Here is a 19502-nt window from a genome sequence, read left to right on the forward strand (position 1 = left end):
GGCCATTTCAACCCCGGACTCGTCCGTGGTGCCGGCCGATTTTTCGTTTTTTTTTTTAGCTTAAAAAATCCTAAGCAATTGTAAGATAATGGAAAACATGCAAAAAGTGGTTAAGCAAAGTGATAAAAAAATTAAACCCACCTTATATATGTTGGTGATGCCTCTCGTTGGTGCATTTAAATGACGGTACTCTCACTCGGTTTTATATAGTTTTTATTAGATACAGAATCATCTTCAGACATGTCTGATAAGTTGATAACATATCCTCAATACCAAACGCGAGTAAATATGTTCGTCACTCAACCCACGGCGGCGCGGCATGACTGCCTCTGACGATGACTGTACAAGCACTAACATGATCGCCGCCCATGTCCCGTACAAAGTTTTCTTTGATGCATAACATACTATATATGTTTTTTAATTTCATTTTAACTTTTTTATTTTATCATTCTCTCTCTCTCTCTCTCTCTCTCTCTCTCTCTCTCTCTCTCTCTCTCTCTCTCTCTCTCTCACAATAATAATAATAATAATAATAATAATAATAATAATAATAATAATAATAATAATAATAATAATAATAATAATAATAATAATAATAAAAATATTATTATTATTATTATTATTATTATTATTATTATTATTATTATTATTATTATTATTATTATTATTATTATTATTATTATTATTATTATTATTATTATTATTATTATTATTATTATTATTATTATTATTATTATTATTATTATTATTATTATTATTATTATTATTATTATTATTATTAGTAGTAGTAGTAGTAGTAGTAGTAGTAGTAGTAGTAGTAGTAGTAGTAGTAGTAGTAGTAATAGTAATGGTAATAGTAGTAGTAGTAGTAGTAGTAGTAGTAGTAGTAGTAGTAGTAGTACAAGTATTATAGTAGTAAAAGTAGCAGCAGCAGCAGTAATCGAATCAGTAGTTGTTGCTGCTGTTGTTGTTGTACTTGTTAAGGAGACGATTATATACACATACATCAACCCACTGATAAGATCTCCAACAGCGTTAAGAATGCAAGCACGGCGGAAAGGGTTGGGGGGGGGGAAGCGGTACGAGTAGGCTATTATAGTTACCCTCACAGGGTAGGAAGGACGTCAGATCTGTTGCCACTCCTATCCTTGCTCGTTATATTAATATATTGGGTATTTTCGTGTTATCCTCAAGTGTAACTGCTGTACCAATGTTAACAATCGTGGTAGGAGTAGGAGTAGGGGTAGTGGCAGTGGTGGGTGAGGGGAAGCGAGGTAACTTGGGAATACTGATCAGAGGGTCCAGACTCGTCCGTCATGTAAACAAGAGATCGTGGGCCGCTGTGTGTTTGCCGGGCGTCTCAAGGTCACCGTGCACGGATCCGTTCTTGCAGGTTTCTCGGGTTACGAATGCAGTGGCCACGAAGCCATTCCTCCAGATCTTGTTGCGGAAACATTCACATGTTTATAAACCCGCTGGATGTCCGCGGAGATCCAGTTCAGATAAAAGAAACAATTTATAATAATAAACGTCAAGTATGATATTTACCTTGTCCGTGTAATAATAATAATAATCACACTTCTTTACATATAATATGAAAGTTGTTTGTACGAAAAGATTCACACGCTTATACACCCAATGGGAGGCTGTAAAGATCTTGTGTGTGTATAATTATATTGATAGTGATGATAATAATAATAATAATAATAATAATAATAATAATAATAATAATAATAATGATAAACGCCAGCTATGGTATTCTCTTCATGTAAATAGCTGCCCATATTTTTCTCATTCTCGTTAGCTATAAAATAGTATGAGTCCAAAAGGGTTGTAAACTTATGAAAATCAGCCAGTCTTTTACATTTATCTTAAACACACAAACTTCTGAAGATATCCGCGAAACCGGTCTCCCCCTGTCTATAATAGGAAGACCTTCAAGCATTAGTCATCAGTTTTCATGTTGATATAAACGTTAACACAACTTTATACACACGCACACTTACATGGGTACCACACATATCTGGTTTTATTGAAAGACGTTGAAGCAAGTAACTTCCTTCGTATTTCACTCACTTTTCGGTGCTTATTCATAGAGATCATGAAGGGAGCAATAGAGCACTTCCTTAATTTAATCACATTATTATTTTTCTGCATTTATTTCACCTTATAATATCAGCATTGTAACTGTGATATCCAGCGTGATTTACTGTGCAAAGATTTAATTATAAGAAGAACAATGTACGATACTATATTAAAATGAAGTACCCTTAAAGATAATGAACCATGTGGTTTACATGTATCCTGTAAATGATCACCGATGCGCCTTTACTTAGTGATGCTCTCTGATGCGCGTAAACTGGACGCGGTCTGGCGAGCACGAGCTTTTGCTGGCAGCTTTTGCTCGCGGGATTGCTTGCTCGCGAGCTTTTGCTCCTGCGTTTAGCTCGCCGTTTGGACGGGGAGCAGCTCGGCGAGCCGCGAGCAGGCAGTCAAATGAGCTCTTTGGTGCACCGATATATGAATAATATATATTGCCTAGTGTATTGGATTCGTATACCCATGATATTAGAGAACTTATTAACATACTCGTTTTATGTTTGATTGTGTTTGTAATATTTTATAATATTGTGAAAGATAATGTTGGTTTTTATTTTGATGTCTGGATCTCTATACCAAGACCAAGACCGCCCAGCTGAAATAAACACTCGCCATGGCCACCTTCGCTCCTAGTTCTAGAGTTCATTGGTCCTCCGGTATTATGCACTCGTTAATAACCTGATAGCTGCGGGGATCATGTTTCTTAAAGGCCCCTATAAGCGAGAAAAATTAGAAAAAATCATCACTCACACAAACCATTTCATAATATATCAACGCATTTGTGATCAGTTTATGCATCATCTATTTTGGGGGGTTTATATCATGGCACAAATTTGGCCCGTCGCTGCTACCTAATTTTGACCCTTGGGTCAACCATGAGATTCATCACTGCCCCTCCTTATCTCTAACCCTTTTAGATACTGTAAACAACTCGCCCGGGGCCCCCAGACTTGCTCAAGGTGCCCCGCTCTTTCCCCGACTCGCCCGGGGTGCCCCGCTCTTCATAGGCGCGACATGCCATAGGCGCGATAACACTTTTCTCCCCATTACAGGTAAAAAATCACAATTATATGACACAACCAATATGGCAGTAAAAATTACAATTAAATGACACAACAAATATGGCATTATTATATGACAAATATTCGTCTATGCATACCCCAGCCGCCGATGCTGCTGACGGCGGCTACAGATGGATTGTTGTACACATCATAGGTCTCCCATCTCTTCAGCCATGACCGAACCCAGACTCTTCTTTCCTTTTTTCTGCGCTCGTTGAATAACAGCAAGTAATGCCATCACAGCTGCACATTTAGCCGTAATGCGAAGCATAAATGTAGTAGGCGCCATGCCTGAGGCTTTGTTTACAATGTTGCTCGTCGCTCGTCAGTGTGAGGACAACAGTGACTTGTTCGCGAGCAGAAGCTGCCAGCAAAAGCTCGCGCTCGCCAGATTTGGGTCCAGTGTGACGCCAGCATAAGGAAAAGTTTTCAGATTAGCAGGACGGGGCAGTGATTCGGATGGAAGGGGCACTTAAGAGAGTTTTATGTCATAACAGCTCGTTGAATGGTATTTACAGGCTATGTATGATAGTGCTGAGAGTAGTTTGAACTATTATTATAGCAATGAATAACTAACCATTCAGTATAGAAAAGAGTAAAAGTTAGTATGTAGTTTTTCCGGAGGTTAGCAAATTTCTTTTAGTTTCAGGCGAATGGAAACACACATCAGATGGTCGCTTCTTTTTCTGATGCCATAGCATTGGAATATATATATATATATATATATATATATATATATATATATATATATATATATATATATATATATATATATATATATATATATATATATATATATATATATATATATATATATATATATATATATATATATATATATATATATATATATATATATATATATATATATATATATATATATATATATATATATATATATCTATATATATAAAAAACTGTGTAGTAGGTGGCCGAAGTGATAGCGTACTGGACCCACATTCGCCGCGTGATGGACGACGCGGGTTCGAAACATCACGCTACCACTCGGATTTTTCAGTCACCGCCGAGTGGCTTAAAACTACCCACATGCTGTCCTGAAGACCACCCATCAACCCGGACTCTAGAGGAAGCCGTCCAAGCGAATCAAGAACTAGTTCCGGGGGGCAGCATGAGCCAATGCAAGATGGCGCCACTATAAACACTCGCCTGCGCCAGAACGGGCTGGGCCGACCATCAGGCCCCACCTGGAAGAAGCCTTGGGCCGACCATCAGGCCCCACCGGGAAGATGCCTAAAAAAAATATATATATATATATATATATATATATATATATATATATATATATATATATATATATATATATATATATATATATATATATATATATATATATATATATAGACATACATATAATATATACTATGAGTTTCCATCTTCTATCTTAATAATAAGAACAATATTTTGTGGACATACAATATTTTCTTATATTTTTTATTCAGCTCTTGGTCTGTTTCCCTTACCGTATAAGATAATATTTTCACACGCCTATACATTCACGAAGGTTGTAAATATCCAGTGTGCGAGGAAGTTAGAATATATAAGTCGTTCAATCATGTTGTTATTTGTTTGGCTGTGTACGGTAATCAAGACGAATAGAAAAGCGGGAAAAGTAATGTGGAAATTGCGAAGATTTGAAAGGAGAGTGTAGCACTGAACAAAAATATGTAGGACAATGTAGGAAATGAATGGTAAGCTAAAAGGAAAAACCCGAAGGAAAAGATAAGGAAGAAGAGTCAAATATATGACGTATTATTTTGTATTAGCAATGCTGCTCACACTCTCCTTCACGTTCATTGACCGTAAATATCCAGTGTGTGAGGAAGCTGTAATTCAGAAGTCACTTAGTTATTGTAGTTTTTGTTTGGGATTGTATGGAAAAAAGAGGAAAAGAAAAGTGAGAGAACAGTGGAAATTACAAAATTAAGAAAGAAGAGAAGTGCATAATTTAAATAAAAAGCAGAAAAGAGGATGAGTCAGGAATGGAAACAAAAGGAAAGGAGAATATGAAGAGCGAGAAATGAAAGGATAGAAAAGTAAAGTCAAATAAGCATATGAGCCAATCTCTTACATTTGCAAAACCAGTCCCACACTTTCCAACATAATCTTAAAAATAGAATACATCGTATTTTAGTGTTTGTTCTGGTGTGTACGATAAAAAGGCATAGAAAAGGGGAAAAATACGTACAGTGGATATTGCAGATGAAAGAAAGAGGAGTGCAAAACAAAACAAAAGTAAAATAGGAGATAATGGAGAAATTGAGAAAAGATATAATGAAAAAGGAAAGGAAACGATAGGGAGAGAAAAAAAAACCGAAAATGAAAATAATAGGAAAGTGAGTTTGATTTTACATTTACTAAATCACTCAGACTTCCCTACACATTCTTGAAGGTCGTAAATATCCAGTATATAAGGAAGGTAGAACAATAAAGTCACTCTGCGGTCCTTCAGGTCCTCGAGTACAGGTCTCGCTGAGTCTGACCCAAAGCTTCACACATTTCCACACATACTCGCGGGCAATAAACACTGAGGCTGGATTATGACCGAGGAGTTGCTACAACTATAAAAGTCAGCCTTCTTGCAATGACATGGGATCCAGGCAGTGTAAGGCAAACATTCACACATTCCTACACGCAAGCCATAAGAATCCAGTCTGCATAAATCCGTGCGACTGAGGAAGGAGCAATTATGAAAATAAAAGCCATTCTTCCTGTAGTGAGACAAAGCCTGACGGTTCTAGAGAAGAGTTCACACGAAGAAATGATGAGCAAATATCCTGTCTGTATACATATTTTTATTCCACTGAGGAAAGTGACCATGAATAATATTTGTGTTTTTTTGTAGTAAGACATAATCCAGACCGTCGTAGAGAAACAGTTACACCTCAAACTAACACTAAAACTAAAGCCCATGTCTGTATGATTGAGTAGCTATAAAATAAACGTAACCCCTGAAGTGACACAAATTTAGTATGTTAGTGAGACATTCACACCTAAGAATGATACCGAAATATTCAATCTATACACATATGATAAAATAACGGTAGAAATAAAACAAATAAATTTATAAATAACTCTTACAGGGTACAGAAGATATTCACACTTTCTTTTTTTTTTTTTTTTTTTTTTTTACATCTTCGCCTGTGGCGCCGGTAGACTTGTTTTTGGAGGGTCCTGGTGGTATGGCCCAGCCCGCTGTGGCGCAGGCCAATGTTTATAGTGGCGCCATCTTGCATTGGCTCATGCTGCCCTCCCGGAGCTCATCTTTAATCCTAGAGTCTAGAGTCCGGGTTACCGCCATCGAAAATATTCACTCTATATACAACATGGGATAAAATAGAAATAAAAATGAAAATATGTGATTGCTGCGATGATATTTACATGATATAGAATTAATCTTTACACCACAGAAAACAAAAACATCAAGTCTGTATACATATGAATCAGTAACTGTAGAACTAATTATTTTAGTGACAAATTCAGATGGCATCAAGGAAACATTAATACAGGAATACCGCGAAAATATACAATCTCTGCACATGATGGAATATTTGTAGAAATAATAATGCATTTCTGGCATTGATTAATTATGTTAAGACATGCATTCTCGCTGAGAAACAACAAATATTCAGTTGACATGCATTATGATCGAGTAGATGCGGCTGATTCTAAAAGTCCTGGAATACAAAGTCTTTTTCCTAAAGTTTTGCTCTCCAGATTTCGGACAACTGTTTTTTGTTCTGAGCATAGGTTTCCGGCTCCAATAAACAAGATATTTTATGGGGTTCTATACTATCTGCATGAAATTAGACTATCGGATTATCTCACTGGTGGATTACGAATGAATGGACATTTACAGTAACACACAGAGGAACAATGTAAATAACACGCAGATAGAGTAACTACAGAACTAACAGAGGAAGAAGTTAAATCCTGAAGCAAGACATAAGTAGCAAGAGAAATAACACAAATGGAGTATCAATAGGATCACAAAAATAGAGCAGCTATATAAACAACTCAAATAAAGTACTTATAGAAATCGTAGACCTATACCAATAGAAATAACACAAAAGGTAGCTAAAGAAATAACAACCAAAAATAATGATTGATAAAGAAGCATTGTAAATAAAACACAAATGTCCTGACTCTAAGATTGAATAGAAGAAGAAAAAATATTACATTCTTGAATTGTCACAAATTCAGACCGTTAGACAAGCATTCACACTCATTTCTGACACTCAAATATTCAGTTTATAGTCATTACGATCAGGGAAGGAAATGAGCATACATATTTGAAAGTCGCAACTGTCTCGTTTGTGTTGCTCGCCATTATAAGTCTTCCCTCCCGCCGTGCCTGCATTCTTGGCCCTGTGTTGAAGATCTTATCATGGGTTGATATGCGTGTATTTAACCGTCTGCTTGACACTGTTCTTCCACCTTCTCAGTACGTAAACTTTGGAGGTGCACATGGGAGTGTATCAAAGCGTGTGTGACACTGAACCGACTTTATATATTTTTTTTTCTCTTCCCTTTCCTCTTATATTTTTGTCTTTCTGTCCTCTGTTTAGGAGCAACATGTAGCGGGACATACATTTTCTATCGTTAATCCTTGGTCTGTCTGCTGTGTCGCTATTAAGAAAAAATACAATCTAATAACTGGCTGGCTGCCTGTCCTCGGTGGTGTGCGGTTGAGCGTTTTTAGCGAGTTTTCTCCTCCTCTTCCTCCTCCTCCTTCTTCTCCTTTTAGTCTTTCTCCTCCTCCTGCCGTGTTCGTCCTTAAACGTCCTTCCACTCACCGCGAGTCAACAAGCAAGCAAAGTCTTAATTGTTGGTTCCACACTCCTTGTTAGGCGGCGTGCATATTATTTTATATTTACATCTGTGTACATCATTTTTAATTCGCCCTTTGTTTTTTTCTCTTCTCCTCCTCTTCCTCTTCTTCCTCAGACCCCCAGTTCTTCTTGTCCTCCTCATTCTACTCCCTCTCCCTCTCTTCCTCTTGACGCTATTGTTGCTGTTATTTTTGCTGTTCCTCTGCTTTTTCCTCCTCCTCCTCCTCCTCCTCCTCCTCCTCCTCCTTCTCCTTCTCCTCCTTCTTCTCCTCCTCCTCCTCCTTATCCTCCTCCTCCTCCTCCACCTTCTGCTCCTTATTTCCCTCTTCCCTCTCCTCCTCATCTTTATATCAACGAAGTCCTTCTCATTATCGACATGATGAAATTCAATGGTTTCTCTGTAGCCGGACGTGGAGGTTTGGCTGCGACAGGAGAGCGGGAGGGAGGGAAGAAATAAGAGAGGAGGAGTGGAAAGGAGAGAGGAAGAGGAGTTAAAGGTGAGAGAATGAAGCAGGGAGACAGGGTAAAAGAGAAGAAAGGAAGCCCAGTGGAGGGAAGGAAGAATGGAAGGAAACTGGAGGATGGAGAAAGATAAACAGGGAGGGTAAGCTGGGGAGCGGTCGTGCTAATGGCAATACAGTGACTTGACAGTGACAGAAGGAGTGAGAGGTGTCCAAAACGCAGAGAAAAGTAAAGAGATGGAGTGAGGGAGAGAGGAGTAGAGAAAGAGGAAGAGAGGGAGAGACTGTGCTGATGGCCGGCAGTAGCTTGGGGAGTGAGGCGTGCAAAACGTTCCCTTTCAGAACTCCTGTTGGCATACTTACCTGGCACAGGAGATACCGTGACCACACCTGTTATATCACTCTGCGTCTACGGGGAATGAGGATGTGTGTCACACGTCCGTCACTCCCTCCCCGCTGGCCAGTCCTGTCGGTCTGTTGGGTTCGGGAAGAGGGGAGGGAGATGCATGAGAGGGCGTGAGAGGTAGAACACTCTTCTTCGTCTTCCCTTCCTGCCTGCCTGCCTGCTTTGTTTCTCTTCTAAGTTGTGCGTATTTTGCTTGCTTGGAGAGTACACATGCAAAGCCCTCCCTGCACTCCACCCTGCCGGCTCATTAACGATGTGCTGTGTGGAGATGAAAAAAACAGGTGTGTCGGGAATACTTACTATACCTGTGTGTGTGTGTGTGTGTGTGTGTGTGTGTGTGTGTGTGTGTGTGTGTGTGTGTAACGGATCCTCAGGAAGGAACGTAGGAAAACTGACGAAGCAGGAACAACTATCAGTCAATTTTGCGGACGAGACGGAAGAAGGAAGAAACGGGTGGTCCAGAATAGGCGTTGTTGGTGTGGTGACGATGGAGGGTGTTGTAAGGGAGAGAGGCTGTATGACAAGGTAAAATGTATTCTGTTAGGAGAGAAGATCGGGACGGGTTGGATATTTACGTTATGAATCAGAAAGTCTGATACAGGAAATAAAGTACCTGGTGTGAAGTGTCCGGAGAGAACGGGTAATAGATGATGGAAACATGGAAACATGGAAATGCAGACAACAGAAAGCCTATTGGCTCATTACGAGGTCGCCCGCTTGGGTGATTTAATCTGCTCGACCGCCACTTGGGGCTTGGTGAGCAGATGAAAGCACCTCGATATTGAGGAGCAGATGGAAGCCCCTCGCTATTCAGTTCACTCCCGACGCAGCGAAATGACGGTCGATTCTATATTTGAAGGAGTTGATGGTATTCGCATTTACTACTTCTGAGGGAAGATTGTTCCAGTGGCGGATGACTCGGTTTGAAAAGAAACTCCTTCCAATGTCTGTGTTACATCGACTCGACTGAATGGGTAAACCGTTATTTCTAGTTCTTGAGTTGGTTTGCAGTTCAAAGAATTTGGTGTAATCGACGTTATTGAACTTTTTTAGATACTTGAAGACTTGAATCATATCCCCTCGTTGGCGTCTTTTCTCCAATGTAAAGATATTGAGTCGCTTGAGTCGTTCCTCGTACGGTTGAGCCCTGAAGGTTGGAATCATCTTTGTGGCGCGTCGTTGAATCCTTTCCAGTAAAGCAATGTCCTTTCTGTAATTGGGAGACCAGAACTGCACTGCATACTCGAGGTGCGGTCTTACCATGGAATTATACAAGGATAGCATCACGTCTGGTGTTTTACACTCGAAGTTCCTCGCTATGAACCCGAGCATAATGTTGGCCTTGTTGTATGCTTTTTTACAGTGATTCGCGTGTTTCAGGTCACTGCTGATAGTGACTCCAAGGTCCTTTTCCTCCTGCATCGCTTGCAGAGGCCTCCCATTCATGATGTATGTGTGGTTACTATTTTGGGACCCAATGTGCATTACTTTGCATTTGTCAACATTAAAAGACATTTGCCATTTTTCCGACCATTCGATAATGTGATTGAGGTCTTTCTGAATGAACTAAGTGAAACGTATACAAGGAGGAGGCAGAGGCAGGGAGATGTTTATTACGTGGTGGAACATGTACCAGTAAAGGAAGTGTATACCACGTTTGATGAAAATATACTAGGGAGAATTAGTATTAAATGAATGGAGATAGCAAGTAGGAGTTGCTCAGGTGTACAACTATATGGAAGGGAATCTTAGTTAGAAGGAGGAACATTAACAGGGATTGGTATCAGGTAAGAGAAGCGACAAGAGGAAGGAGGAGGTAAGGTAGAAGAAGGGACACATGGAGAGAGTCAGACAAAAGTGACAGGTAGGAAAAAGGATAGAAAGAATACAGGTGACTGGAGAGGGGTTAGGTAGAGGGAGGGACAGGCAGAGGAATGGCAGATAAAAGGGACAGGTGGAAATAAGAGGTCAGTTAGAAGGAAATACAGGTGAATGGAAAGGAGTTTAAGTAGAAGGAGGGACAGGTGGAGAGGGAGGAGGTCAGTTATAAAGAAGGGGCAGATGAAGGGAAAGGGGTTAGATAGGGGGAGGGGCAGGGGGAGGGGGGGGGTGGCTTAGTAGAAGGAGAGGCATATGAACGGAGCTAGGTGACGTAGTTGTGAGACAGGTGGAGGAGAGGGTCAGGTTTGGGGAGGGACAGGTAGAATGGAGGGGGGTTGAGGTGTGCTTGGTGAGGCAGTGACCCAAGACAGACCTTGAGGCCGCAGATCCCACCACACCTTCCTCGCTTATAAACGTGCTAATCGTAAATCCTCCAGCCTCACTCCTGTACCTCCTCCTCCTCCTCCTCCTCCTCCTCCTCCTTCTCCCCCTCCTTCTCCTCCTCCTCTTCCTCCTCCTCCTATTCTCCCACCTCTTCCCCCGCCCTTAAATCAACGCTCATAAAATAAAGGAGGTGACGTTGAGGAAAAAAAAGAAAAAAAGAAACACAAAATAAAAACTTTGCATTCATACCATCATCACCTCCACCACCACCACCACCTCGGGACACACACACACACACACACACACACACACACACACACACACACACATTCCCCGGAGGCTCGTAACGTGTCCAACAGCATCATACGTCATGCAGGTTTTCCCCTTAATTGCCCCAATACCTGAGCACCTAACTACCGCCGCACGATGTATCCGTTCTGGCTTTTTTTTTTCTCCTCTCACTCTTTTCCGCCTCCTTCATAAGGGTGTGTTCGCCAATCAGCACGCACCCTGCTAAACAGTACTCATGTCACCAAGAAATAAAAAAAAAGCTACCTTGGACAACTAACTGAGTTGAGGTATATAAAAAAAATAATTATTGCTAAGAAGAACGTTAATCATTTATTCTTTTGCTTTGGTAACTGCAATAAATCCTTTGCACCTATCGGATCGCTTTACCTTTTTCTTACGTTTCTTTTTCTTTTTTTCTTATGACAGGAATAGAAATTGAAGTGATGCGTACAAATTGGTGAATACTAATTGAGGTGGTGCGTACAAATCGGCTCGTTTACCCTTTACAAAACCCTATACAAAAAATAAAATAATTCGTTGTGTCCGCAAGTGATTTGCATATAAGAGTTTTTGTGTAGTTCATGAAGGGGTGAATATTTTAGCTTGGAAAATTATAATAAAAAAATAACTGCTAAGCGTATCGTACTTTCGGTGTATTGTGTTTATGTGCGCTGCGTGTGAGAGTATTTCTCTTAGTGATGTATATGTGGCATCTTCTGCAAGTGTGGTCTGTCTTAGTGCGTGCATTCTCTCCTCAAGTGCATCGTTTGTTCCAGTTCGGTGCATTCTATTTAAACGCTCATTCTGTTTTAGGTGTATTCCAGTTTAAAGGGCGCTGTGTGTATCATTAGTTTCCTTGTGGGGGATGAGTAGGCGTGCATATATTATTACTGTGGCCATGAGCAGTTAGTAAACCAGATGAAAGAAAAATCAAAGCCAGTATTATGAAATAATGAATACTGATGTTTATTAGTTTCCCTGTTATCGCAAATGTGTATACATCCATGGGGGCATAAGCAAGTTAACATACCAAACTAAATAAAAACAAAGCAAGCATTATGGAGTTAAGATTATTAACGTGTATTAGTTCTCCTCTTGTTATAAGTAGGTATATCAAGGGTAGCAAGACACCTTTCCATCCGAAACTGACCTTTTGACCACTCTACTTTCTTTTATAGGAGCAGCGCAGAGCGGACTTTTTTATTATATTTATTTTTGCCCTTGAGCTGCTTCCTCTACTGTTAAAAAAAAGTACATATTTTATTCATGGAGCCCCAAGCAGGTCAGCATACCAGATAAGAAGAGGAAAACCAGTACTATGGAATTACGATTACTGACGTGTATTAGTCTTCCTGTTGATCTAAGTCATAACCAAGTTAAAATATCAGATCAAAAAGGAAAAAAGCATTATGGAATCACAATTACTGACGTAAATTAGTCTTCCTTTGGTCATAAGTAGGTGTATATATTATCCCTATGGCAGTGAACAAGTTAACATACCAGATAAAATAGGAACTATAGAAATAAGTGTATTGACGTGTATTTGCTTTCTTCTAGGGATCAGTGAGTGTATTCATGATCAGTGAGGTCACGAGCAAGTTAATATCCCGGGCAAAACCATAAAATAGACACCGATGCGAAATCACGAAATATTGATGCCTTTAAATCAGGTTACTGCCGCGCGTGTGTCGGCGAAGCAGTAAATTTCAGGCCCTTGAGAGGAGAGGGAGGGAAAGAAAAAGAATCGTATCCGCAAGGGTCAAAAGTTCGTGTACTCCCTCCTTCCCTCCCCCTTCCTCTTCCCTCTTTCCCTCCTCTCTCCCTCACCTTTCCCTCCTCCCCTCCCCTCTCATGCATGGCCTTTGTTTCCCTCCTCATGGATACGCCCGTGTGTATGTGTGTGTGTGTGTGCAAAACAATAGTGATTCATTGTGTCCCGTTTGATGGAATGTTATCGAGATAGAGGCTACTGGTGAGGTGTGGACGTGGTTAGCGGTAATGATAGTAGTAGGCTGGTAGTAGTAGTAGTAGTAGTAGTAGTAGTAGTAGTAGTAGTAGTAGTTGTTGTTGTTGTCGTTGTTGTGGTAGTAGTTGTAAAAGTAGTTGTGGTGGTAGTAACAGAAGTAGTTATGGTAGTAGTATTAGCAGTAGCAGTAGTAGTAGTAGTAGTAGCAGTAGTAGCAGTAGTAGTTGTGGTAGTAGTAGTAGACGTAGTTATGGCCGTAGTAGTAGATGTAGTTATGGTAGTTGTAGTAGCAGTAGCAGTAGTAGTAGTAATAATAGTAGTAGTAGTGCAAACTGAGTCACCTAAATACATGCATGAAACTTCTGCTTGGGTGATAGAGAACAATCTGTGTGGAAACGATCAAATGTTTCCTTTCTCTTCCCATAAAATGTATCTTACCCTGCCACAACAAACAACTTTTATTTATTTATTCATAGTGGTATGGAAGAAAGGTGAAGGAAAGTGCAGGATAACAAACAATAGCAGCAACCACTTCATACAGACAAGTACACGGTATAGCCTGATTGGCGCTAATAGAGAGACTTAGAGTGTCCTAAGTTTGGTGAGTTTACAATGTTTAGGAATAGGATAAAAATAAATAGGCTACAGAGCACCTCCCTCCCTCCTCCTCTTCCTCCTCCTTTTCTTCATTCTAGTCTTCTACTCCTCCTCCTTCTCGACAGATAAAACAATTGGAATTTAAAACATAGCTGCTTCCTGCTTGTAAACACACTCTGCTAATAATTTCCCGACTCGTGAGTCAGTAAACTAAGGAATTTGTTTCATTAAAATTCTCGCTGATGTCGTCGAGTGGTCCGTCTCCCCCGCCCATGCCCACTCCCTCCCGCCCTTCCCGTTACGTACTGTAGCTGGAGGAGGAGGAGGAGGAGAAAGAAGAAGAAGAAGAAGAAGAAGAAGAAGAAGAAGAAGAAAATGAAGAAGAGAAGAAGAAGAAGAAGAAGAAGAAGAAGAAGAAGAAGAAGAAGAAGAAGAAGAAGAAGAAGAAGAAGAAGAGGCGACGGAGGAGGAGGAGGAGGAGGAGGAGGAGGAAGAAGGGGAGAAGGAGAAGAATGAAGAACAGCAGGAGCAGGAGCAGAAGTAATAGAAGGAGGAGAAGAAAAAAAAAGGAAGGCGAAGGAAATAAAGAGATTATAATAAGGAGAAGGAGAGGAGGAGGAGAAGAAGAAGAAGAAGAAGAAGAAGAAGAAAAAAATAAATAAATAAGTAGAAAAAAAAGACGTCGAAGAGAAAAAAAGGAGTAGAAAGAGGAGAAAGAGAAGAGCAGGATGAAAAGGCGAAAGAAGAGTGGGAGGAGGAGGGGAGAGGAAGGAGCGATGTCGCGTGTCAAGGTGTCAATTGTTCTCACGTCACAGGTGGGTCACGGGGCTAATTAACCTGTCATCAAACTGATACAGGGGAGTCTTAAGGGGCTCTCACACATTCCCGGTCCCGGTCCCGATCGTCCCCGATGACTCCCGACAAGCCGATCGAGGCCTGACCGCCGACAAACTAGGCTATAATCCCTGGACCGGCGGCTTACCGCCGGTCTGCCTGCGGTAGACCGGCGACCATATACGATTTTCGATTTCTCCGACCGGCGACTGCAGCAGGTCAGTCGGCGGTAGACCGCCGGTCTACCGGCAACAGACCTGCGGCACATTGGCGAGCAAACACTTTCTTTTCATTTTCATATATTTATAACTACCTCATAAACAGCTTCATACCTAAATTCATTCGTGTGTTTTATGCACACGAATGCATTTAGGTAAGAAGCTGTTTATGAGGTAACTATAAATATATGTAAATGCAAAGAAAGTGTTTGTTCGTCGATGTGCCGCAGGTCTGCCGCCGGCCGGCCGGCCGGCGGTCTACCGCCGACTGACCTGCTGCAGTCGCCAGTCGTAGAAATCGAAAATCGTATATCGTCGCCGGTCTACTGCCGGCAAACCGCCGTCTTACCGGCGGTAAACCGCCGGTCCCGGGATTATTGCCTATTTTGTCGGCGCCCGGTCGACCGGCGGTGTCGAAAAATATCGCCGGCCGACCGGCGGTCGACCGGCAGTCAACTGCCGACAACCCACGGCCGACCGGCGGCAGACCGGCGGTAGACCGGCGGTAGACCACGAGTGAACACCTGTGTCTGACCTGGGGATTAGCAAGGGAGGAAGGAGGAAAACGAGGAGGAACAGGTAGGAGCGAGGGATGAAGAGAGAGAGGGAGATGAGATAAAGGAGGAAGAGGATGGGCGAAAGAGAGAAAAAAAAATATATATATATATATATATATATATATATATATATATATATATATATATATATATATATATATATATATATATATATATATATATATATATATATATATATATATATATATATATATATATATATATATATATATATATATATATATATATATATAATCTGGATAAATTCAGATTCAACAGGGACATAGACAAAAATTGGTTTACTAACAGGGTGGTGGATGAGTGGAATGGGCTTAGCAGTCATGTGGTGAGTACCAATACAATTGTCACATTCAAAAATAGACTAGATAAATTCATGGACAGCGATATTAGGTGGGGTTAGATACACGGGAGCTTAGGGTCAAAGGAGCCTAGTACAGGCCTACCGGCCTCTTGAACTCCTGCGTTCTTATGTTCTTATGTTCTTATATATATATATATATATATATATATATATATATATATATATATATATATATATATATATATATATATATATATATATATATATATATATATATATATATATATATATATATATATATATATATATATATATATATATATATATATATATATATATATATATATATATATATATATATAGGAGAGAGAGAGAGAGTATAGAGATAGAGTCGTCTGCTGGCCTGCTAAACGATGCAGGGACTTTATCATTAGTTTATTAACTTTGCTTTTTACAGTGCACGCACGAGGGCCATCAGGCATGTCGGGCCCTTGTTTGTTTACCGTCTAAGTGATTACAGAGCTTCCCGGCGTGGCAGGAGCCCAGGCTGGCCTTATGTGGTGATAACGTAATGGTCTTACTCGATATTGTTTATCTATTGTCTGCGTTCGTAATGCTATCTCGTACAAAGTTATTTCAATATGCCCTGGAGGACATGTTTTTGTTCTGGTAATTTATCTGTTGTTTAAATTTAGATTTAGTATCACATTTCTGGCGTGTCGCGTGAAATGTCATTATTGTCTTTTTTTCCAACTTTTTTTTATGTGTGGGGGAAGGGGGATATGGTATTACTATTACTCCTTGGTCTCATCTAATGGTGATCTTTCTTTTGCCAAGAACTCTCGTGCATGCTTGCATTCATATATTTGTTTTCACTTTTTTTTTTTTATTTGGCCTTGTCATTATTTTTTGTGCTTCTCCTCATTCAATTGTTATTCATTTTTATCTTTTAAGATAATCTTAATCATGTTTTCAGATTTGTATCTGGAGTTTACGTCAATAGTGATGGTCTCTTGCTTATTTGAGATGTCTCGCTTCTCTGCTGAAGTCCCTTCTAATCAGTTTCCTGATTTTTTTTTCCACTCTTGACATTATCTTTAATCCTGGCTCTCACAGGTATGTTGTTATTGTATCTATGTATGTTTCTCTAATTACTCTACACTGGAACCATCACGTAGTTCTTAATCATTTGTATCCATCAAAGTTTACCTCATTAATTCTGTACACGAGCCATCACCGTCACCTTACAGCTGCCTCGGGAAGGTTAATGACCCATGCAGGTACTGGCCAGCTTAGGACTCCAAGGCTTCTCCACCGCTATTGCACCTCTCATCCATCTACTCCTCGTCTTCACCCCGCTCAAGCATCCTCATTAGTGTCTACCCCTGTGGTGAAAGAGTGAGGGAGTGTTAGAGGGTGAGAAGGGAGGGTAGGAAGGAAGGTAGGAGGGAGAGATGGAGGGTAAGGCCTTGGAGGAACGATGTATATGCTAATCCTTCATGCGCCTGTGTTGACGTGTACACTCGAACATTTAGATATTCTGTTTCAACAAGGCAAGTGATGCGGATACTTGAGTGTCCCTGACTACTGACTACTTGGTTCTATGCTCCTGCTGTTGTAGTTAGGGCGTAAAGGTGTTGGAGGGGGGGAGTGCTGAGGTGAGAAGTAGAGTATAATTTAGTAGATAAGACTGGGGGAGGGGGGGAAGGGGGTTAAATGAGATCCTGTGAAGAAAAAAAAGAGAGATGAGGAAGAGAGAAGAGGGAGATAAAGACGAAAAAAAGTAGAAGAGTACTGACAGCATACACACACACACACACACACACACACACACACACACACACACACACACACACATAAAAGAAGACAGACAGCTGTTCCAGACAACAACAAACCCCTGGCTGTTGCATGTTTAATCACCGAGGTAGAAGAAAAAATGATAATAAAAAAAGAAAACCCACCTTGTGCATGATAAGTTTTATTAATACTGCTGCTGCTGCTGATGATGATGTTACTGCTGCGGGCTGGTCTTTTCCTGCTGAACTGCTCCACACCCTGCTGAGGCCACCACCTGCTGAACCCAAGCGGCCTCGTGGAATATATAATTACCCACGGAGAAGTCCATCAGTCTGTAGGCATTACGGGGCGGGTGGCGTGAATACTGATGCCCCTCCCCGACGTGCCTATACCCCCACCCCCCACCCACCCCCGCCCTTCACTCATCCCAGCCCCTCCTTCCTCATCTTCATTCTCTCTCCTTCTCTCCTTCATACACTCCCTTTATTCCCTCTTCTCTTATGCTTTCCTGTGCACTTTCATCAGCCCTGCACTAACCCCAGCTCTCCCTTCCTCATCTTCATTCTCTTTCCTTCCCTCCTTCGAACACTCCCTTTATTCCTCCTCTCCTTAACTCCTTTCCTTCTGCTTCTCTTATGCCTTCTCGTATTCCCTTCACTCTTTTCCGTTCTCCCTTTCTCATCTTCATTCTCTCTCTCCTTCCTTTCTTCGTACACTTCTTTTAATTCTCCTTCTCTCCTAAACTCCATTACTCTCGCTTGTCTTATGCCTTCTCTTATGCCCTTCACTCTCTCCCGTTCTCCCTATTTCAGCTTCATTCTCTCTCCTCCTCTCCTTCGTACGTACACTCCCTTATTCCGCCTCCTCTCCTTAACTCCTTTACTCCTGCTTCTCTTATGTTTTCCCGTGCACTTCCTTCAGCCTTTCACTCATTCGAGCACTCCACTTCTTATCATCATTCTGCCTCCGTCCCTCCTTCGTTCACTCCCTTCACACCTGTTTCTCTCCCTAACGCCTTTACTCATGCGTCTCTTCTGCCTTCACTTGCACTTCCTTCACCCCTTCACTAACTTCCTCTTTCCTCCTCCCTTATCCTTTTTGCTCCTCTGTCCCATTCTGCTTTGTCTTATTCCTCTTTCCCTTCTTGTTCAACCTTTGACCATCCTTCACACCTCTTCTCCTTCCTTTGTGGGTTTCCTTTATTCTACTCTGCATCTTTCATACATCCCATCCCGTTCCACTCCTCTAGTCTTCTCTCCCTTCCTCTAACTCCTTCATCTCATTCCTTCATTGTTTCCCCTTCTCTCCATTTCCCCTTTTGCCCCCCTTCCTTCCCTCCTTTCGCACTCTCTCCTCATCACTCTTCTTTTCTTCTGGACTTCTCTTCACCCTTGTCTTCTCTCCTCTCTTCTTGCTCTCCTTTCCTCCCTCTTCTCTTTTCTGCCACAAACATGACGTGCCTGCCATCAACCACCCACGCTCATCTACGTTTTCCTCCTTCATTCCTTCCTTTCCTTTCTCCCGTGCGCCTCCCATCTATACTCTTTCCTATTCTCCACGCGGCGACACACACACACACACACACACACACCGCATTAGAGACAGCAATGGTCCAGGTAGCAACGTGATAGGGCAAAGAAGGTATACTAGATGAGCAAGATTTTTTTTCTTACTTTATTTGCATCGTAACTTCTCTTCTATTTTTTTTCCTCTCATGATTTTTATCTTATTCCATCGTAACTTTTCTTTTTTATATCCTTTTTCCTCTTATCTTTCT

Source organism: Eriocheir sinensis, chromosome 4 (assembly GCF_024679095.1).
Source record: "Eriocheir sinensis breed Jianghai 21 chromosome 4, ASM2467909v1, whole genome shotgun sequence".
In the NCBI taxonomy this organism is placed as follows: Eukaryota; Metazoa; Arthropoda; class Malacostraca; order Decapoda; family Varunidae; genus Eriocheir; species Eriocheir sinensis.